Source organism: Fukomys damarensis, unplaced genomic scaffold (genome assembly GCF_012274545.1).
Source record: "Fukomys damarensis isolate Sample0158 unplaced genomic scaffold, DMR_v1.0_HiC HiC_scaffold_4, whole genome shotgun sequence".
Classification (NCBI taxonomy): domain Eukaryota; kingdom Metazoa; phylum Chordata; class Mammalia; order Rodentia; family Bathyergidae; genus Fukomys; species Fukomys damarensis.
In genome coordinates, this window is record NW_022900916.1 from 8,678,408 (window position 1) to 8,702,111 (window position 23,704).

The following is a 23,704-nucleotide window of genomic DNA, read 5'->3' on the forward strand; positions in this document are numbered from 1 at the left end:
CAATCTAGATAAGCAAGAATCTGATTTTTTATGTTCTGGTAAACTGCAACAAAAATGATATGGAGCTATTGATCTAGGTGTTAGGGAGCTGATCATGTTAAAGTATTCTGTGATGCTGCCAGCACAGGCTGCATTCTCCTGGTACTTCTTGGCTCCTAAAATGACCTCATGCCCTTATCTTTAGTTTCCCTCCCACCCAGGCCACAGCGAGACAGAGAAGTTGAAACCTGTTTCTGCAGGGCTGAACCCATAAAAGACAACCTGGCCTGTGATAGGTTAAAGGTGGCCCACTCCTCATGAATAAGCAATAGCCCAGCCCAAAACCTTCCTTTCCTTGTTCTCTTCTTCTTCCTCTTCTGTCTCTGCTCTCTCTGCTCTCTCTCTCTCCTCCCACCCCTTGAATAAAATCTCCAGTCGGACCTCTCAGTGTGTGTGTGGCCTAGTTGTTGAACATCACTATTCCCTTTCACTAGGCACAAGCTAATTTCAGTATTTCAAAAGCACACAAACAAAAATAAATATTTTCATGTATCCTTTCTTTTGATTTTTAAGAACTGTAATTTAAGCAATCTCAGAAACCAAATTAACAAGATTAATTTTTTAAAAAAGCTTTTTTCAGCTGAAAAGAGTCATGAGCCATACTTTATACAAGAGATTTTGGCTTAGGCTAGATCACGTGCTCCTTTAAAGGACTCCAGTCACAAGCTCACATCTGGATTATATCTCAAAAGTAGACTCAACTGGAAGCAACTACTTATATTTTTTGAATAGTCTATTGTTTACCTTAAAATTAAACAAATAGGTATGTGGCAGGAAGCCTGAGTTCCAATTTTATCTGTGCCTAGATGAGACCCTGAATAATACAATCAACTTTTATAGACTTCAATTTAATAAAACATAACACAGAATTAGACACAATGACTTACAAAATGTTCCACAGTTCAAAATCTCATATGGTCCTCTCATGTGGAATTACTATGGGAGATTTTAATATATCACTGTGAATAGTTATTGAATTCCTTTCTCTAGGAGTACAGTAATCAAATCTCCGACTGGAACTTAAGGTTATTTTTCCAGCAATGGAGGGACAGATATGACTTCATAATTCATTGTGGTTCTGTACCATTTCAATGAATTCAGTGATATTCGGGATGTATTTTCAATCTGAGGACTCAGAACTTTCTCCAGTTCTAGAAAATTCTCTGCTATTATCCCTTTGCATGTTGCATCTGCCCTCCTTGTTTCACCCTGTCCTTCTGAGACTTCTGAGAGGCAGGGTAGCATTGCTGCTGCGGCTTCCTTAGCTTAGCTTTCTGACAGACGGAGGTGTGCACAAGCCTGTACTAACACGTAAAGCACTTTAGCTCTGTTCTGAGGAGAATTTCTACCTGACATATTTCCATGTCACAGAGCAAATGCGAAGGGCTGAGATTTCTCTGGTTTTCATGCAGGGAGACCAAAACTCCATCATAACTTCAAACCTTATGCTGAGAGCTCCAATTCATTATTCTTTTGAGCATAGGGGCCTAAGCTTTGGCTCAGACTCTAAAACCCTCACTCCCACAGTGTATATTAGCTCCAATTAACCCATGGGCCACTCTGGCTTCTGTCCTTCCTGCCGTCTCTGGGGTTGTTACTCTAATTTGTTTAGAGCACAACTGTGCTTCGGTTTTTAGATGTCTGTCATATCTTACCCAGAATTTAATAGATCTGGACTCGTACCGGGGTTTCTCTTGCCCTCTGCTTTATCTTCCTTTTGACACCACCGCAGTCACACAGGCACATCAAGAGATGCGACTGCAACACCATCTCTTCTCACCGCGCCACTGTGAAGTCATGAGACACCCCCTTCTTTCTAGAAAATCCACTACTTGAAATGAACAGCTTCTCTGGAAGGCATGCAGTCACCTAAAACTGATTTTAATGTTAAAAGTATCCAGCCTGGGCAACTGAGCAACTTTGTAAGACCCCGCCTCAAAATTAAACGGGCTGGGGATGTAGCTTAATATGAAGGCCCTAGGTTCAATCACCAATACTACCAGGGGGAAAAAGTGTTCAATAAGAAAAATAAAGTAACAGTGTTGCTGAAATAATCTCAAGACAAAAAAAAAGGCCAGGATAAAGTCAAATACAGTTTAAGAAATGTGAACGAAATGGGTGTTAGAGTCAGTATGATGCAAGAGTATTTCCTTACAGCATGATTTGTGAGGATAACAAACAATCTTAAGAGAAAAGTTCTCCTTTGGGCTAGCTTTGCACTTTTTAATTGGGAATCATACTGATATATTATAATATTTGGATAGATGTTTGGTTAACAAGAAGAAGATATGAATGTGTATAAGACTAAAAAATCTGTTTACATCTTTCTCCCAAAAGAGGTTATTAGCAAGGATTTAAGAAGGCTCAGAAGTGCTAAAAATTCTATGTAGACTTGAAAAGGAGGGAGACAAGCTAAGGATGAAGCCACAGAAGGCAAATACAGATCTGGACAGAGCACAAGGCAGGGTCACTGGAGTGTTGAAACACAACTGTCCTGGCCACTTGACAGCTTGTGCTTTACAACAACAAATAGGAACATGAAAAAGAACAAAGCAAGGTGGAGGGAATGGATGTTTCTGGTGTCTTGGGAATGTCTACACCACATAAAAGACTAACGTTTCATATTTGCATTTGGAAGTATAAACACAGGTAAGAGGAAACTAAGAATTCTGCCATAAAGCAGCAAAGAAAGCTGGCAGCACAAAGGGAAGGATAAATGGTTCATCTGCAGAGAACAGCCAGGGGCTCTGGACCTTTGCTTGGCTCATGGTGCCATTCTTGCTGGAAATATCTCTGGAACTCCGTTGCCTGGGGTAAAAAAATAAAAGGAAAGAGAAAAAGAGAGAGAGGAAATACTACGCCAAAATCTGTCTCAGTGAAAAATGACTTTTCAGCTTGTCTCAGCACTCCAGAAGAGAATTAACCTATGAAGAAAAACAAATTACTCTTTTTTTGGTTTTTACATACAGTTTGCTGAACAAAAATGAGTGGAGCTGCAATAAGTACACCGGGGACTGAAACTAGAAAAATAAGTTTCCTGGTTTTTAACGTGATAAAACGTTATCTAAGGGGTTTGACTGGATTATAACAGCAGGGATTTTTGTTTGGTTGGGTTTTTCATTTTTGTATTTGTTTTCTCACTAAGTTGCCCAGGCTGGGCTCAAATTTGTGATCCTCCTGCCTCTGCCTCCCAGAGTGCTGGAAGTAAGGCATGTACCACCACACCCAGCTGTATCAGCAGGGTTTTTTTTTTAATTGGTACATGTTCATTAGTATATAATGACTGCATTCATTGTGGGGAGCTGGTATACACATATAATACATCTTAATTCTTTTTAAGTCTCTTTCCTCTTTCCTCCCTCCATCCCTTGGTCTCCTTCCCATTTGTAAAAGAGCTACCTCCCTGTTTCCTACTTTAGCAGTTTAACATATCTTTAGTGCTTTATAAAACACGGCTATGTATCTAATTTAGGCTTCACAGTAATCTTACAGAGAAAGCAGAGACAATTTGACTGCCTCTTAGTGAATCAAGGCCCAGGGATGTTGAGTTACTTGCCCTGGTGCACGTGTGTGTGTGTGTGTGTGTCTGTGTGTGTGCTGTGTATGAAAGGAAGACACACACATGTTGACCATCAACAGAGGACCTTGTTGTGATGCCTCTCACCCCACTGTGGCCCCAGCCCTCTGAACCTCCTTCACCACCCACCTTGCCTTAGTCCATACTTATGACTTTTATTTGTAATATTTTCAGATGGGCTTTTTGGATTTCAGTGATTCCTGGATTTCGGCTGAGTAATTCTCACACGTCTGTGTGACAGAGAGGAAACACATTAAACCTACAGTAGGAAAGCAAAATATGTTCCATAATAAGGTATTTGAAAAGCCACTGGGAAAAGCCCGAAGGATGACAGCACACTGCCCAGTTGTCCCTGGGTGTCAGAATCACGAGAACAGCACACAGGAGAGGGATGGTGCCAGCTACACACTCAGGCTCCGCTAGACAAACCTCACTGCTCCTGAATGACTCTCCTCACCTGCACAAGGAACACAGTGCGTGTCGGGGACAAACATGCTCTCAGGCCCAGAAGACTATGTGCGAATCTAACTCCTACCTCTACCAAGCCTGTTGATTTAGCCTAGGCAAGGAATTTAAGCAATTTGCATTTCAGTCCCCTACAATGGGCACAAAAGGATTGAGTGCAGTGCAAACAAGGCCCCCAGCAATGCCCGAGGAAGAATAGGAACTCAGGACCTCCCCACCCTGAGAACGAAAGACTTTTTACCCTAGCAGGTTATGGATGCGGGAGCTGAGCTCTTCTGTCACAGTCAGGACTCTTGTGTAGGCATAGGTCTGGCATACGGCTTCCAAGGGTGTCAAAGGACAACAGATCTACAGGCTTTGCATGCACTTTCATACTTTTTTTTTGGCCAGATCTCTCGTTTGCAAAAAGGAAAGACCAGGGTCAAAAGTAATACATGTCATTAGCCAGGCACAAATGATTTATCTTGCAGAAGCTCTCAGAAGTAATCTTAGTGAACTAAGAATAGGTTTCTGGGCTTCTCCACTTCCAAATGTTAAAAACTGTAAGAAATTCCAGACTTCATATTTTAGAAATGACCAGACCCCAAGAAGAGATCCTCATGTGTGTTTAACAGCTCCCGAAAATCTAACATGTCCCAGGCTGAGCTCCCGAAGCCCCGTCAAACCTCTTGCGGTAGTTTCTCCAGGGTAATAAATGCCAGCTCTGTCCCACCAGGTGGGAAGCCAGCCCGCTCTCCCCGCAACCATCTCCTGATCCATAACTTCAACTCAGAAACTCTGTCCCACTCCTCACTCCCCAACCACGTGACCATAGGAACCCCTTGCTGGACCCTCTGCTCTCCTCCTTCTGCCCGCCTTTTTCTGGAAGCTCATTCTCAACTCGACAGCCAAGACAGCCCCGAGCTCCTTCAGAGGTTTCCTTCCACACAAGCTCCCAGAAAGACCCAGGCAACTCTCTGTTCCTCCTGTGTCCTTCACCCTCCTCTATCATTCCTCTCTAGACCACTGGGACACAGGCCTGTTTCCACCCGGGGGTCACTTCAAGACCTGACTCCAGTGTCACCTTTGGTGGGAGCGAGGGGATCCTCCCGCCCTCACACTCCTTACCCCTTCCCTGCTTTTATTTCCTTGCCTTTATTTTTCTCATCTAATATATTAAAATTTATTTATTAGATTGTTTTTTGACTTCATCTTGGTACTAAGGGCACATTTCAGGCAGGAGTGAGAAAATCAATGAATTGACAGAATTCTCTCTAAATAAGGCCATTTCCCAGACCAGGATTACAGGAAGTGCTAAGAAAAAACTAAGGGAAACCACAGAGCCCTCTGTGTGGACTTGTGCATGTGTATTCCACTGCTGTATATGGACGTGTGTATTTGCCGCAAAGGTGCCTATGGAATAAGCCAAGTTAACACTCTGACCAGGACTCCTAAATCTTTCTTCCGTAATAGAAAAGGGTACTGCAAAATGTTTTCCAGACAGCAGAAATGTAAAGCCAATTTAACTAATAAAGAACTCTGCTTTAAAATGTTTTCCTCCCCCAGAAGCTGATTTTACTCTTCAGAGATCACTAACGAGCTCAGACAAGCTCTTACAGATAGCTGGTGCACAGGGTATATGTGCATTGTTAGGGCAGATGAATGTCTTTAAACATAGACTATGTGTTCGGTCAGCAAAGTGCTAATGAATAGAGATTTAAAATGTTGCTTGTGTAAGAAATGAAAACCTAGAAGGCATGCAGGCTCCTGTGTTCCTAACTAAGGTAAGTAATGGCAACTGTGAGACAAAATAGATTTTAGAAGATACAACTGTTTGGGGCCTAATGCAAAATCAACCTATTTCCCTCAAACTATAGAGTTTTTGTATACTTTCAATTTTAAGAAATTCGAAGCTAGTCTTTAAAAGTTAAGGCTGGCAATAACAAGTAAGAAATATTTTGATGTATTTTTGCTTTATCTGCAGAACCACCAAACTGCAACTCAGAGATCAGCGAGCTGATAGGTTTACATTTTTGTCCCCATTTTAATATTTATATTTTTATACCAACTAATAAACAATAACACTGGCAAGATAACACCAAAAAGGAAGGAGCAGGTCGCTCCATAAGTAATGCGTGCCGCCCCAGGGCAAAGCAAACACAAACACAGTGAGAGGCTGTGGAGCTCGTTTTTTTGTTTTGTTCTATTTTGTTTTGTTCTGTTTTTCCTGAAGAGACAAAGGTAAATGAGGACCTCAAATCCAGGATCTAGAAACCGTTCCTGTCACTTTGCCCTCTGCTCTGCTTCTTGCCCAAGCAAAAGTCCCCTAATGCTCTTCGTGCCCTGTTCTGGCCTTCACACAGCATCAGGTGCTTTGTTCGGTTTTCTATCATCTCAAAGTGTTGTGAGAATTAAATGATACAATGCATAAAAGCACTCGGCAAAGTATCTGGAGGTAGGAAACGGAAGTATGAGGTACTTTTTAGTAACAGCAGTACTGGGATTCCCAGACTCTGAGGAGTAGGCACTTTCTGCCTCTCTCCTCACCACCGCGAAACAATAAGCTCTTGTTCTAAAACTTGCAGAGGCGGGAGGGTGGTAAGTCTTTTCAGAGTTCTCTTTCTTCTTTCTTTTTATCTTCAGTTTCCATTTCTGGATTATTTTAGTTAGTCCTCCATACCTTCAGCCACATATAAACTATGGCTGGTGACAGAAGGCAATGTTCAACACCACTCTGCTGACCAGAGGTGTAGTGTGCAGTCCGGCTAAAGATGTCCACCTGCCCTAGAAGATGCAGCTCCCGTCCCCACACTGAGACCTCCCCTCACCCCTGCTCCCCCACTGGCTCCTTACCTCCACACAGCCCTCAGAACACAGAACTGACGGGACACTCCCTTCCTTTCTCTTGTCACAACACATCCCGATCTCTTCCTGCTACCCTCCCTCTTGTCCTTCATGCCCCAACTGCCTTTCCAATATCCCTGAAGTTGAGTGACTGACATTCCTCTCCCCACACACGGGCGGGTGGCACAGGGCGCGGCCGGCCTCGATGCCTCTCACCAGGACATTTCAGCTCACAGAAGCAAAGAGAAGAGAAAAGCTGAAAGCCACTCCAGGGCAGATGTCTCTCCCACTTAAGTTACTCCGAGTGTGTGTACAAGTATATGTGTGTATGCGCTCATGCACAAGTGTGTTGCTAACAAGTACACTAGATGAATGAATTCGTAAGAAATAATGTGTCTGAACATCACAGAATACATTTTTGAACTGACAAACCTCACCACAAAGGTTTTTTAAAAAAGCAAGAATAAAAAACAATTTATGACTTCATTTTTATATAAAGAATATCATAAAGACTTGAGCAGGTAAAAAACAGTTTGAAGGTATCTGTGAAAATAGGGCAAACCCAACGATGGTATAATTTTTCGTTTACAGCATCTACGAATGTGTTTCACTAAGCCGGAAAGATGGTGGGACGAGGTGGACGAGGTTGACGAAGACTCCAGCTTTGCTAGATGGGCTGGAGTCAGAGAATGAGGCAGAAGCCAGCCAGGCAAGGGAACGGTAAGACAGTGTGCAGGCAGGGTCCTTACTCCTCTCACTATTCTCTCCCTCGCCCTCTCCCTCGGCCTCTCCCCTTCCCTCACCCCATCTTTTCTCTGTCCTCTCTTCTGAACCCCGCCTTCCTACATACATTGCTGCAGTCACAAGACAAACCCTAACCCTCGGTAATAAAACATTACCCTACGTTCCTGTATCACTTTGCAGATTCCAAAGCACGTTCCCACAGATGAGCTCATGTCACCCTCTGAGGTCATTAAGTGGAAGATTTCAACCCCCCATGCGTAAACGGATAAACAAAGGCTTTATCCAGTTCACTTTAGGTTTTAAGTAGGCACCTTTGGGATTCTTTTATCATTAAAAGGAAGAGAGAAAGAAAGAAATCCTAGTGGACACAAGCTTTGGATCCCAGCCATTCCTGGGCTGACTGGACAAGCAGATGGGAGCGGCGCTGTGCTGAGGGACAAGGGAGCTTCTATCTATACCTCTTTCTTATTTCTGCTAAAAATCTGAGAAAAAGTATAAATATTAACGTTTGTTACATCAGGGTAGCAATGTACAGTCATTGCTAAGCCATTCTTTCTACATTCTGTTTGTGGTATTTCATTATAAATGTAAAGGGAAGGAAAAAGGAACCCTGCCAAGTGGGTATTACTATGCCCCTTTCCAAATGAGGAAAACTACAGTTCAGTGACTGCTCTTGACATGCAAGTTCACTTTACTATGCAAGCTGCAGATATAGGACTTTGACTGTTAATAACCAAGAAATATCCAGACATGAATTCCCTGACCCTGGATATCTCGGTGGCTTCCTTTATTACGCTACTCAAAACAGATGCAAAGGAGATCGCAATAAACCTTTCCTTCTGTTATCAATGTCAATGTAAATACATAAGGGATCAGTTTCCCAAATACTGGTCTAAAACTGAGTAGACAGCATGAATTACAACCCAGCTGGGGGCCAACTTAGCTCCTTCTTTGCCAGAAGAAGGTTGTAGTGGGTCCCCCAGCTGGCACCAACCACTACCACTTGACCATGTTACTTCAAGCAACAGTATCTCACCTAACCCAGACGACCCAGTTAGGGAAAACTCTGTACTACAACTGTTACTCCCAGGGGCCCATTAAATAAATTACTCAAATGAATGCACCAAAATTTTGGCTTGTATGAAGGCATTCGAAATGTTTGATGTGCTTTCCCCTTTTCGTGATCCCAAAATCCAATGTCTCACCTGAGGAATTTAGCTTTTGCTAAATTTCATCCATCTTTATGCACAAGTGTCACCCTCACCCCCACAGCCTTCTCACAGGCCTGTACCTAACTGTTCATTTCCTCCTCTGTAAAAGCTGCCGTGGAACAGGACTGCTGAGTGAGGCCGCGCAGATGGACCTGTGGCCATGCAGGTGCAGTCAGGACTTGAAGCCTAAGACTTGGCAGCCAGGCCAGCTCTCCTGGTTACAGGAAAACAAACTCTGGACAAGTGGTCACCCACTCTTCTATGAATTTCTGTTTTGTGATCTCTAAAATGTGGGTAATAATGCTACCGCACAGGTTTACTGTGAGGAATAAAATAATTCATATAAGGCAATACTGAAAACTGAAAAACACCCTACAAAAGTAATTATTATGTATAGAGAGGTTATATGACACCTATTTCTAAATTGAAAAGATAAGGCTTTAAATGGTATTTTTAAATATATTCATAGACTCCCTAGAACAACATGCATCAAATGAAAAATAATACATGAATATATCATAATACTTGCTTGAAAAGGACACAGAACTCAAGATCAGTGAAGTGTCTTTGTCTACAAGAAGGGTGCCTTGAGCAATTTCATCACCATACTTGGTAGAAAATACATTATGATGTGGCCTTTTTAAAATGACAAATTAAATCAACCAAATATTGTAGCATTACACTCATAAGAGCATGTCTTTGAAAGGGAACAATAAAATGCACGGCCATACCAATAAAATATGCAGCAGTTAAAATTACGTTTTTAAAAACATCAATTTCACGAGTATTTAACATGAAGAGAAAAAGGTATCAATCTTATGATTGAAAAATGCAGATCTAATTACTCACAGGAAAAAACAGCAGAAAGTTTGCCATAATAATAATAGTACTATTTATATGCAATGTCTCCTGGAAGTTTCAAAATAACCACAAGTGACGGGTCCTGCTGTCACTCTCACTCTGCAAAGAGAAGAGTGAGGCACAGAAAGATGAGGTCTCTTGCCCACCGTCACATAGTTTTTAAGTGCAAGCTGGGAAACCACCCACTACCACAAATCCCTGAGAATTACCTCTCCTCTGACTGCATGAAGCATACAAATATGTTAGGAACAGAGTTGGACTGTTTTTCTTTCTTACCTACAAGATTGAATGATTTCTACTCACAACCCCTGGAAATATTCACAGTGATATCCACACATTAGGTGCCTCTGTCCCTTTTGACTTCTAGGACATCAATATGTGAAGTGTCCTGCAGATCCAGACTTCTCAGCCCTGTTCCCTCCATACATGCAGCACTGATCAAACAGATTTCCTTTAGAAAATGAATTCTTTGGAAAACTATTTTTTAGTCTCCACTTTTATGTGTTCTTTTTTTGTTTTGTTTTGTTTTTTTGAGACAGGATCTCACCATGGTCGATGAGATTGACCTGGAACTCACTATGTAGCCCAGGCTGGTCTCGCACTCACAGCGATCCTCCTGCCTCAGCCTCCCGAGTGCTGGGATTACAGGTGTGTGCCACCACGCCCAACTTTGTATGTGTTTTCTATAAGGTTATCACTTATCTGCTTAGTATGGAGCCAAGCTATTTTAGTTTCTGTCCTCTTGATTCCCATTCAGATGAAATTTAAATACAAATTTAAATACCCATTCATCAAGATTGTTTCTAATTTATTTATGCTACAGCACAGTGAAGCTTCTGGGAATAAAAACTTTAAATCTATTATATATTATAGCTTCTATTAATAATTGCAGTTACTAATTGCTATGAGAACTTTTTTGGATAAGCTAACGTGTAGTTAAAGTAAAGCCCATCCAACAAACTACTATAAATAGCCTTGCAAAGACTCATAGAAGCTACAAGAATTCTGTAAGTTTGGAGGGAGGAAAAGTAGAAATACGATCTTCAAATTATTTTTGAAACACTGTTATTATGAATTCAAGAGGCCAAAAATTTGGAAACTGTACTCACAAATCCATCTTTACAAATGGTCTTCTTGATGAATTATTTAAAATTACTACTTTGGAAAATTTCAACTCTCAGTGATATTAGACCTGGATCCCAAGTGCTACTTTTTTTCACAGATCCATAAAAATACAAAATCTTTGTCTGCTGTGGGTCAGGCACTGTTCCAGGCATGGGCGTTTTAGCAACAAAGAAACCAAAATGAGCAAGCCTCCCTGGGTGCACACAGAAGGCTAGCAAGGTGTAGAGCAGAATACATATATGACGCAAGCAGCAAGGAGAGAAAGCAGTTGAGGGGGATATGGGTACGGGGGACAGAGGGATCACAGCTTTAAATGCTGTGGTCAGAGAAGGTGACCTCAACCAGGAGAATGCTAGACAGGAACTGCATGTGCAGAGGTCCTGAGCCAGGACTGAGCCCTTACGGTGTCTGAAGAGCAAAAAAGGAGGCTTCCTGGTTTCAGTAGAGGAATAAGGGAAAGTAGCAAACCATGAGATCAGAAAAGGAAAGGGAATCCAGGAACTACAGGGCTTTCCAGACCATGCCAAAGACATTTTCTTTTTATCAAAGAGAGGGAGGGAGCCACAAAAGGTATAGATGAAACTGCCACGTAACTTATTTTAATTCTGGTGATTCTGTTGGTGAAAATGACAAGCTGAGTGAGACAGCAGGCAAAGAGAGGAAGACCAAGACTGCTCACGAAAACTGACAGAACAGCTCTCATGGGTTTGCAGCAGGGACATGACATCACCCTGGGTCTCTCTAATAAGATAACCCAGGCCTCCACTTCCAGACAGCCGGCTTCACACAAGCAACGAAGTCAGCAAAGTGCCCAGGGGCTGCTATAATCCCTACAAGAGAGGTGCTGGTGGCAATGGCAGAGTCGGAGTGTTTAACATACAGCCAGCAACTCAGTGAAGGATGAGAGCAAAAAGATTTGGGGAGTGAACTGTAGGCACCGAGCTGGCAGTAACACAGTTTGGGAGACTCCAGAATGGGCTAGCGGCAGGATGTCAGGAAGAAAGGAGACAAAAACTCAAAGAGAAGCCCAGTGGCGGTGTGGGAGGCAGTGAGATAGGCTAGGCATAAGACGGTCAAAGGGCCCTTTGGCAGTCACCAGCTTGGAGATGGTTCAAAGCATTAGAATGGAGACATCTCTACAGACAAAAGATCCATGAAACAAAGGAAAGAGAAAAGACAGAGTCCTGGGTGCCTCAACACTACCGTGAGGGAGAAAGAAAAGAAACAGCAAGAGAAGCTGAGGAGTAGCAGTCAGACGTGGAGGAAGAATGCTGGAGAGAGTGAAATCTCAGAAGCCAGGTGATCGAAGTGTGTGGCAAAGAAGGGCATGATCAACTGCAACGATTCTGCTTTGGTCCTGCCAAGCCAAGGTGACAGAGATGCAGTTCTCAAGGGCATTTTTCTAGTGCATCCAGGGATGGGTTGCCTACGTGAAGGCAGAGGCACTGGTTTACCTCTGATATTCCCTCAGTGTAAGATCTGCGGTTGCACAGAGACAGGGAATCTGTAACATACTGTGCAACTTTCAGAAGACGAGATAATTTCACAAAATGACAAAAGAAGATTCATCACTTTTAGGCTATCTGGATGACAAGAAGATTATTCTGCCAACCTCCAAGTAAGACACTAAGATTTGAATGACGGGAATTTGAATAACACAGGAAGGAACGGACTTGAAGAGGATTCACTACACTTGTGGGGCAAGAAGCATTTGCCCACCCGTTTCTACCTTCAAGATTTCTTCAATAGCCAAACTCTCCCTGCTCCTTGAGATACGAGCACCATTGATAGAAAGTGTAATGTTTGGATTTTTCTTTCAAGCCTAACACACCTTCTGTTAATTCTTTTAGCCCAAGTTAGCTAGAGTTGATTTCTGTCACTGGCAACCGCAGTACACCAGCTTACTTTCCCTCTCTCCAAAATGTAAAGTCCTTGGGCGCTAATAAAACTCATAAATTTTTAAGTTGGGTCAATTTTCCAAGGGAAGTGAAAATTTCCCAGACTATTACTATACTGACAAAATAAATGCATAATGTTTCAATAGCCATGATTATAAATGTTTATCTCATAACATTCTTTTATCTACTAAAAATACTATTTATCTTAAATTAATCAAAGTGATAGATGCCTTTTTTATCTGAGGTTTTTTCCTTGCACGTGCTATACAAGTGCTAATTTCATAACTAGCATACAATGTACTACTAACTATAGTCACTATTACACAATAAATCTCTGGAACTTATTCCTCCTGTCTAGCTAAAATTTTATGTCCTTTGATTGACATCCTACACTTGTGTAACTTCTCTACACCTTTTGGTGACATGTTTTATAAAGGCTTCTGTCCTTCGAGGGTCATTCAAGCTGTCAAAGACCAAGGAGGTATTTTTTTTTTCCTGGTGAAAACAAGAACCTAGCTTCTGCCCTCTGACTGAACTTCAACCAGGAATCATTAGGTCTTCATTCAGATCTGATGTCAAGCTTTGTGATAAAATACAGCGGTGACAAATCAAGAAATGTGTGCACTGACAGCAGACCCTGCCTTTTGCCCCTAGATGCTGGGCCTCACAGTTTTGTGAGTTTCTCTCCTCACCTGATTGCCAGGAAGTGTGGGGCTCAACTCTTGAAAATGAAGCCAGGCCCAAAGAGGAGGATGAGCAGTTGCTCTTTTTTCCTCATTCAAATGAATTCAACAGAAAGTGATTTTTTAAAGGTGTGAGGAAATAATGCTACATAGTCAAGTGCTTAGAAAATGAATTCCATTGGTTTTGGTATCACTGTATGACTAAGGCTTTGAGCAACAGACAGATCAGATATTGCAGATAGCTCTGGGTTATCACCAAGGACTTTAATTGTCTGCCACACCACTCAGTTTCACAGGCTGAGAATATGTAGGGGAATTTCCTAAAGAAAGAGATGTAGTACAAAAGATAAACTTCAACTAAAGCCTTTTAAAATGTCTCTCCCACCTGAATTTCTAATTCTCTCATATCTACATTCTATTTAACTTCTACTACTGAGGGAAAAAAAATTTTACCATTTACTTAAAGATTATAATAAAAATGATACTCTTAGAAAGGTTAAAAATAAATCTGGACAAAATTTTAAAAGTATTTTGTATTTTTATTTGTCACCATACTTTGAAGGCATGTTAATTGTTTCAGGTCAATATATATTAGATATCTTTGGTTGTACTTTATCTGGAAGACAACATCTAGTCAAAGAATTTAGTGAAATTTTAGTCTTTTGATGTGAGTGTCAGCTTTCTGGTTCAATTTCATAATCTTTTTTAAGTAACAAAACTTCTATTTTTCTTTGTTTTCTCATCCTTGAAATGACTTTTATTATTTTTCCTGGAATAATAACAATTTCTAAAAATAAATGAACAGAAGTGTGGATTCCAGAGCAAGATGGGCTAGGAACTCCTGTATATTAGATTTACAATCTTAGACAAAATATTTAACATCCCTGTGGCTCCATTTCTACATCCATAAAAGAGGAAAACAAGGCTTCCTAAGGCTTTCAAAAGAATTGAATGAACTAATACTTGTAAGGCATTTAGATGACATATTAGGTGCTGCTTTAGGGTTTGCTATTGCTACTGTTGTTGTAATTAAATATTTAAAAGCCCCTGAGTTGCCTTTTTTTCAGATAATAAAAGTACTTGAAATGGGAATATGAACCCACTTTTCTAAGAGCTGAGAACTAACTTTCCTTATATTCCTCCATCACAAATGCTGGACATGCAATATTGTTTTTCAGGGTGAGAACACAGGAAGTGTTTATGCAAGAAAAGGAAGTATGAAAAGTTCTGGAGCTATGATCATAGATAGCACAACATTCCCAACAAAGATGGCCTAAACTAAAAGACTGCATATTCCTAACGGTAAGACTGAATGTCTGTTTCCTCTGTCAAGATGGAATAAGTGAAAGAAATGAGAAACTCGTGTTTGGTCCTAGAGGCTGAGGCAGCCATAACAAACAAGGTTAAGGTTGGGGCAGAGTTCACATTTATAACTATGTCACACATCTCCAATTTTAAATGTCAACAGGATTTACATATGGTGTGACACTGCATTTTGGAGAACTAGGAGTGTCAGGAAATGAAGTTAGGGAAGGAAACTAGCAAGCATAATTGTCAGTATATAAGAATTCCAAGAATTGGAAGTCATGCACAGGTTACCTTTCCAAAGCATAACTAAAAAGTGGGCAAAATGCACCATCTTTCCTACTGTACAGATATAGCACATCTTAAGGGATATTTTGAAGGCATATAAACAAAAGCATCTTAGGAAACATCTTTAGCTCCATCAAAGCTACCTAAAGTAATTCTCCGAGAGGACCACAGCAACTCAGAGCCTAATAGAAGAACTATAACTGATCTAAAAGAGAAAGTTAACTAGGTAATTTGTATCTTTAAAAGAAATACATATTAATTAGGATTGCATTCACCTGCAAGTAACTGACCTAATAAGAGTAACTTTTCTTATAACAGAAATTGAAAAATTTCAGGGATAGCTACCTAAATCTATGAATAAGGATCCAGACTTCCTATAAACTGTGGAGCCACCACCTTAGCAGAGTCCTTACCCTCAAGGCTACAGGATGGCTGTCACCTCCTGGCTAGAAGAAACAGGTCAGGATAGTACAAAAAGTTAACACCTGCTGAGTTTTTTAAATCCCTTTTATCAACTGTATCAAGAACTTCCAAAAACTCCAACCAGTAGATTTCCACTTCATATAATCGAATTACATGCAGTGACAATTTTCAACACATAGTTGATCTAACCACCTTAGCAGGAAAAGGAGTTCTGGCCAGGTGTAGCAGCACATCCCTGTAATCCCAGCACTCTGGGAGGCTGAGGAAGGAAGACTGAAAGTTCACAGGAAGGGAGGGAGGGGAGGAGAAGGGAGAGAAGGGAGAGAGGGAGGGAGGAAGGGAAGAAAAGGGAGTTCTAGTGGTGAGTGGGTGGGGCAACTATTAATGATGCCACAAAACATGGCATGGAGTCTAGAAACAAGACAATCTTCCCCCACTACTGTCTACGGAAGGAGATGACAACCCGATCGGCTGCGATGGGTTGGGTGAAGAGACTTTCATAAATCCTAGAACAGCAGCTTTGAGGTCATCTAACTCCACACTCCTACTCAGCTTGCTGACAGTCATGTGTTTACCCCCATCAACCTTCCTACAGTAGGCAGACAGAAAGAACTGACTGCGATGCCTTTCCCATAGATTTTTATTGTAAATGAAATAGCCCTCCACTTTACCACCTGCCCATCTGTGAACTAAGTTTCTCCAGTCTTTAACTCAGCTGAATAGATTTGCATTCTTAAATTATTTTCATAAAGTTGTTGAAATAAAGTAATAGAATTTGATAACATATATTAAACTGATGTCTATATTTACTTAATTTGGTACCTTCCTAGACTACCACCTAAATACACAAATGTTTAGTTGTTATCATAATTATCAACTAAAGAAAATACTCAATTTAGATACAGAAAGGCTTGGTTTAGGAACTGTCTAAATTAACAAAGCTTTGGATGGACCAAAATTATGTTAATTAACATAACTGTGGGTGAGTCAAATCCTAATTCTGGGTAGGAAGCACTTTCCCATCATATTTATGCGATACTGTGGTTTTTTCCTCTGCCTTTGTAACCCTCCTCAACATGCTTAATCTGGAATCTTTCTTGACGTGTGCCGTACATTGACGAGGCACAAAATGAGCAAGCATAGGTGAGTAGCTCTTCTACACAGATCCTATCCTTATCTCAATTAGGATAATTACATCAGATGATGAGAACTACCATCTCGAAAGTAACTACTGTGTGTCCAGTGCTTTATGTATACTAACTTGCTTAATACTTGCAACTCTGAAATACAGTCTGCTGTTACTACTTCTGTATTAGAAATAAAGAGATAGGGGCTGAGGATTAATTATGGTGATAGAGCACTTGAGTACAACGCACAAAGCCCTAGGTTTGAGCCCCAGAACCACAGGGTGGGGGGATAAGACAAAGATGAAAAAGAAGTAAAGGAGAGGAAGGAGGAGAAAAGAGAACAGGAGAGAAGAGCGGAGAGGAAGAGAAGAAGAAGGAAATGAGGAAACAGGCTCAGAGAAAGCAGGTTATTTGCTGCAGGCCCTAGAAATCTGTGGCAGAACAAGGCACGCACACAGGTCTGTCTGCTGCAAAGGCTGGAACTCTTTCTCCTACATCACTGCACCTCTCTGGACTTCTATTTACAACGGGATAAGTCTGAGCTCTCAGCTACGGAATCTGGATTTTCCAGCTGAAACAGACACTACAGCTTACATGGTACAAAGCAATAAAGCATATTTCTACGCAAAAAAGACTATGGAATTGCCCCAAAGCAACTTCCTCTCTAGCTTCCAATCTAGCATTTTTCTTTTCTGATAACCATACTAACCTCCTTTCTGTTGAGTGTTAACCACCTAAAAAGGTGGTATCACTAGCTTGGTAGCTACACAACTACAAACGTAAGCTTTGCCAATGAGACCAGTAAGTCAGTGAGACCATTTGAGGAGATGCAGGACTGCAACAACTTACTAGAAGCATCCAAGATATCTCCAAATTGAGTTGCCTTTGGGAGTCAAACTAATCCAACACAATTTTCTAATTTCTACACTTCGATTTTGGGTATACTTATTTCTTTGCACAAACTTCAGATTCTACAGTTTATCCACATAATGGGACAGTGAGGAAAGAGGCTAATAAAGAATTTAAAAACACACTGAACATAGCACTTACTGGTAAACTACTATCATTCCTACTCAGCCCCTTTGGGTTATGGACTTCAAGAGTTCTATTTCACATATTCATCAGCCTTACAGTTTACACAGTCCCTTAACCAATACAATTTTATACTGCTTTCAACATAAAGTTCCGTTTTTCTAAGGAAAACTGACTCAGCATTTAAGGCTATCCAGAGTTTTAAATGTTTGCTTTGAGCCATTCAAAACTGTTTCATTAACTTCTCTTTGTTTTGAATGGTTGAGGCTGCCTTGTACCTCACATCAACACTGGCGCAGATCCCCAACTACACATACACCTTCAAGTCCTCAAATGTGATAGCTGGGTCCTCCCAGGAACAGAATATGAAGTTTGTTTAGCTTTAGAGAAGCACACATTTGCAAGATAAGCAGTTAACCAACAGGCAAAGCCCTCAGCCTTCCCAAAGCACAGTGGATGGACGAGGTGATCGCAGTGGAATTATTCTCTAAGCCACACAACCTACAAGAAGGCGGGGTCACCTTGTGCAGAGTGTTCTGCGAGCCAAGGATTTCTTTTTCTGTGTTTAAACAATCAAATGGGGTCTTTATGTTTGAAGAATCAATTTCTGAAAATGTACTTTAAAGAGATCTTTGCTTAAAATTGATATAAATCAGGTGGGTGGGAGAGAGTCACCCCGATGTTTCTTGAAACTAAAAAAAAAAATTAGATAAATGTATTTCTCTTTTCTACAAGTGTGTTACGTCATTACTCAGAAATAACCTGATTACTACTTCCCTTTGATCACAGTGAATCTGCCCATTCCAATCTAATTTGCTCTATCTTCCTTCATCTCCTGAGAGTAGGACAATTCTCTTTTCTATTTCTATAAGCATAAAGAACTTTTTTATTTTGTGCAAGATTTTAGTTTGAACCCAGAGCCTTCATACTGAGCTACATCCCACCTCATTTTTATTTTGAGACAAGATCTCTCTTAAATCCCTAAATCACCCGCATAGGCCTGAACTTTGTTTTTTCATTAAGTTTATCGGTACATTTTAGGTATACAGCACAGTTACATTCATCATTGGGATCTTGTACCTTTACATGATATATATTGATCTTATTTTTCCCCCAATCCCTGTGCTCCCTTCAACCTCTCTGCCCCTCTCTATTTACAGAGACTTTGTTTCTATTTTTTCTTTTTCCCATATTTTTTCCTTTCTCTTCTTTCCTTTCCCCAACCCCTCCCACTTTCCCTACCCCTTTACACCTTTTCTTCCTATTTCACATTGATGCTCCTACCTCAGTCTCCCAGCATGCTGGGATTATAGGCATGTGCCACCATGCCTAGCTAAGAACTTTGTATTTTTGTGTAAATATATATAAACAAATCTTTAAAAATGCACATGTTCCAAAAGGTCTGGTCATGTAATGCTTTTCAAATACAAAAGCTTTTTGAAATAAAAGTGTTAATCAGTAAAAAATTGTGATGATTAAAAGTATAAATTTCAAAGTAGTATTTAAGATAATCAGAAAATAGTTGTGGCTTAATATGCAACTTCCCCTAAATAATTAATGATATAAGGCTCCCAGATCATCCTATAAAATTGATCTGTTCTCAATAGGGCAAAAAAAAAAAAAAGATAGTTTAGATACTTTCTTTTGAATAAAATTAATTCATTTGGAAGTCAATAAAACTGGCTTTAAGCCAGGCATGGTGGTACAAGCCTGTAATCCCAGCACTTGGGAGGCTGAGGCAGGAGGATCGCTGTGAGTTCAAGACCAGCTTGGCTACGTAGTGAGTTCCAGGTCAGTCTCAACTACATAGTGAGACCCTGTCTCAAAAAAAAAAAATAAAATAAAATAAAAACAAAAAAAAACTGGCTTAAAAATATTATTAAAATTAATCATCTTTTTTAAAGATAAAGAGAAACAATGGAATAAGACAGTTCTATAAAAATATACTGACAATTATAATACAACTATCTTACTCTTTAACATTTTAATGAAAATAAAATAGTTTAAAATAATGACTCACAAAAACGGAGGGAAGTGTGCTAGTTAAATAATTTCTAGTAATATAGAGCTATGGATCAAGTAAAAATTTCTACCTAAATAAAATGTTTTCAATTATGATTCTAAAGACCTGAGTTTTTAGTTCAGGATTGGAACCAAAACACACAGAGAATATAAATTACACGAAGCAAGATCTGTATGATTTCAGAAACAATCTGAAGAACATCAGTAAAGTACATTTGGAATAAATTGTAAAGAGTAAGATGAAAAATGTGACAAGCAGACCAAAATGCTCTAAAATGCCCAATTTTCCTAGTCATATATAAAGAGGACATAGCTGCTGTTCATGTATAAATTGCATTTGACAAATGATTAAAACAGTTTAAATATGCTGATTCCAGAATCTAGACATGCAAAGGAAAAATAGCCATATACCTGATCAACAACACATTTTAGCAATAGCATATTTAATTCAAATGTTAAGGTCATTCCTTTGAAAAAGATTAAATCTGGAGTATATTTTCAAATATTATGTCTAACATAGACATCATTCCCGTATTTGAAAGGCCATTCTTCCTTTGAAGAGTGACTTTACATAACAACCAGTTGATTTCAGAACACACCAGTCCACAACAGGAATAGTGCTGAGGATTTCAGGGAAGTGTTCTTGAGGCTCTACCCTGATTTCGTCTTTTTAAAGGCAAATATTCAGTTTTAACAGTAGGAAAGTGGTTCTCCTCACAATATCATTAAAAACATAATGGAGAGAAGAGGCACAGTGGAAAGAACTCCCGACAGTAATGCTGGATTTACAAAACAGAATAAAACCTAATACGCTGTTATCACGTCAGTTCTGCTCCAGGCAGATTTTTTTCTTTTGGTAAATATTCTGGAGCATATTTCTCATTGCTAATGAAGTACAGTAGTTCTCCACTTTATGCCACCATGACAGGGATGCTACTCCTTTAGATGGTCAGGTAAATCACCTCACCAAAGCATAAATCTGGAGCGGACTCGTTTCCCTATGCCTGGCTTTCATACACAAGGTTCATGTAATGACTGATTCTTCCTTTGAGATAGTGACTGAGGGAGGCCAATCTTGTGACTAGGCAGGTCCTCGATGATATGATTTCAAGAGTATTTAAAAAGCATTTTGAGCCCAAAATATATTATCTTTTTAATAATGCCAAAGTTATTTTAAGCAAAATGGTGAAAAGCATCTTTCAACAGTTGTAAGTAGGGTGAAGGGAGGGCAGGGGAAGGGGAAAAAATGAGAACCAAGACCTGTCATGTAAAGGTACAAGATCCCAATAATGAATGTAACTGTACTGTATCCCTAAAATGTACCAATAAACTCAATGAGGGGGAAAAAAAAACAGTTGTAAGTAAAATCTTGGGAGAATTTAACAATGACAAATGACATTATACATTGATCACTGGGCACAGAAAGGAGATGCAAACAAAAATTGTAGCTATATACCAGAGGGTACAGGAGAGGAAGACGGATAACCATGAGAGGGGAACTCAACCTTCAGGTGCTTCACAATATGGGGAGATCCCTAGGAGAAGGAGCAGGGAATCACTGGGTGTGGCTGGGAAAGAGAAATGGCTCCTCTACTGGACCATCTAGGTTCCCGTTTGCTGTCCTTTACAACTTTCTACAAAAGAAGAAAAAAAAAATCCAGGTTTGGTCCCTGGAAACCACATTATGGAAACTGACCATGTTAGAATTTGTGCCCCCATAAAAAGAAATGATAGGAAAAAATGTTTTGATCCTGAGGCCTTTCTAATTCAACATGACACATATGAGACCACTTTTCGCTGAGCTCTTAATCATAGTCGTGGTGTGTTGGTGGGGAGACATTATAGCTCACAGTGGCTAGCAATGCCACCAAGAATCACATGCAACAGAGTTTGAAAGACCTAGAAGATGAGAACAGAGATACTGAATGCCACCATTTTATTAAAAGATGGGAGCCTCTTAAATGTAAGTATGCATCATTTATAAAGCTGCCAACATCTCAGATAGATGGATATACTACTTTGTGTTAGAAATAGGTGACAATTTTGTTACCCTTGCAAGCTTCAAATTTCTCAGTACTTTATTTTTCTTTTTGCCTAAGGTTTTCAGTAGGAAAAAATTTAAGTAAATATGGTACACACAGGGACCTATAATTTTAAACCACTTTTATTCTAGACTGTCACACAGCCCAAGTCTCGGGGGTAGCTGACGGATCTACAATAATGTCTATTAGATGCTGCTGTACACAACACCTCTATCTCAATACAATCCACTCTTCTTCACAGAAGTCACAATCATCAGCTCTCCTCCCAGATACTGACCGCAAAGGAAAGCACAGGTAAGACGGATCTTTCCAGACTTATATGTTACATTCTAAAGGTTTAGGTTAGAATAAATGCTCAAGCTAAAATTTCAGACTTCTTAGCTTAAGCAGACTTTTGGCCAACTGACCTTCTGTTTTTATTGCCTGTCAATATAATTCAACCACGCATGTATATTAGATGAAGCTTTCCACCTGCAAGTCAATTCTTATAGATGCTATATAATTATTTTTTAAATTTTTCCAAACGTCTAAAGAAAAAGGGACATACACTGTATAAGCGTCATTTCATTTTCAAATGTTTCTTCTACAGGAAGAAAACTCTTACGGAAAGCCTGTAGCTATGACTAGTTCCAAAAATCTAAGTTAGATAAAACAGGTAAAAGGGATTTTAAATTGGATATTATTTTCAAAGTTTGCCCTTCCAACTTACAGCAATGCCCCTTGCTGGTAACAGAAAAGAGGGGAATAGTGGGTACCCCCCCATGTCCACTTTGAAGTACTGCACTTTATTCTAACTCTACGCTCTTTCCTTTTCACACTTAGGGATAGGATTACAGCCAGTCTTTGGTTCATTTGCTAACTGCAGCAAAAGCAAAGTCTATCACATATTTTAGGGCTTTAACTGGGATTTCTATACTGACACCTTACAAAGGATGTGGAAATCAGAAAAAGTAAACACTGCTTTGTACCCTCCCTTGGTCTTCCCTTGTAATTCAACAATGGCACCTTCCACATAGCCACGGCTCACTACCAAGTTCTCTCACAGCTAGTGAGGGAAAAGTACCTTGGCCAGCAGACTTCCGGTTAGTCTGGGTTGCCATCATACTGACTGGTCCTTCTGAAGATTTCCATGACTTCAGAAAAGCACGAGATTATGCTTAGGAAGACTGCAAAAAGCACTTTGACTAGAGAAAGGGCTAGCTAGAAGAAATTAATTTTCCAAAATTAATTCTAAAATTCCATGGGCAAGGCTGCCACCATGCCACGAGGTTGTAAAAGCAACGTTTTAACTTCTGGGGAATCCTTTATTCAGGCTACGTGCTTTAGACCAGATATGAAGCTTTGTCTAAAAATCCCAAAAGTCTTAGGATTCTTGTAATTTTCATACACGTGTCTATCTGAACTGCCAGCGCCCTGTGGATAACCTTCTGCCATGTCCATAAGTTAGTCTATCAGAGAAATCACGCCATGAGCTTACTTGATGATGTTTTCTATTTGGCTGGACATGTATTTTGCGTTGAAATTCTAATTAAACAGTTCCTGTCACACTACTTAAAAGTTCCATAGAAGTGAAGTGTTCTGTGCTCCCAAAAGGAATACAGAAAATGGACTAAATTCTTATTTTGTCCGTATACTCAGCTCAAGGTTTAAAATATTAAAAATACATGCACCATATGAAATTACATTTCTTGGAGCTAAATTTTACTTCTTCGGTAACGATTAACCTTGATGAAGAACTGCTTAACGATCCCCTTCTAAAGAGTTCCCCTCTTGGAGAAACTTCCAGCCCCTACCTGGAAATTAAAGCCGTGTAGATAAAAGACGAAGTCATTAAGAAACATCGCAATGACAATGCTAACAACGTCCACCATGTTAAAAGTAAAAGAGGAATCAGAAAAATCATCAGTCACTGACATTTTAAACGACACCTGAACGGGAACAGAGTTGGAAGCAGCCGCTCCGACCGCTAGGACCAGGTCTCCCGCCTGCGCCGAGGGAACTTTTCGGACAGGCAGGTGACGCGGAGCAGCCGCGGACCG

At 40.2% G+C, this 23,704-nt stretch overlaps 1 protein-coding gene across 1 annotated transcript in view; it reads right to left on the bottom strand.

Annotated features, from left to right (window-relative positions):
* Positions 1-23,704, bottom strand: part of LOC117283242 (reelin-like) — a gene marked incomplete at its 5' end in the record, with an annotated part of 55,412 nt that overhangs the window by 31,104 nt on the left and 604 nt on the right. The gene's annotated exons all lie outside the window — the stretch shown is intronic.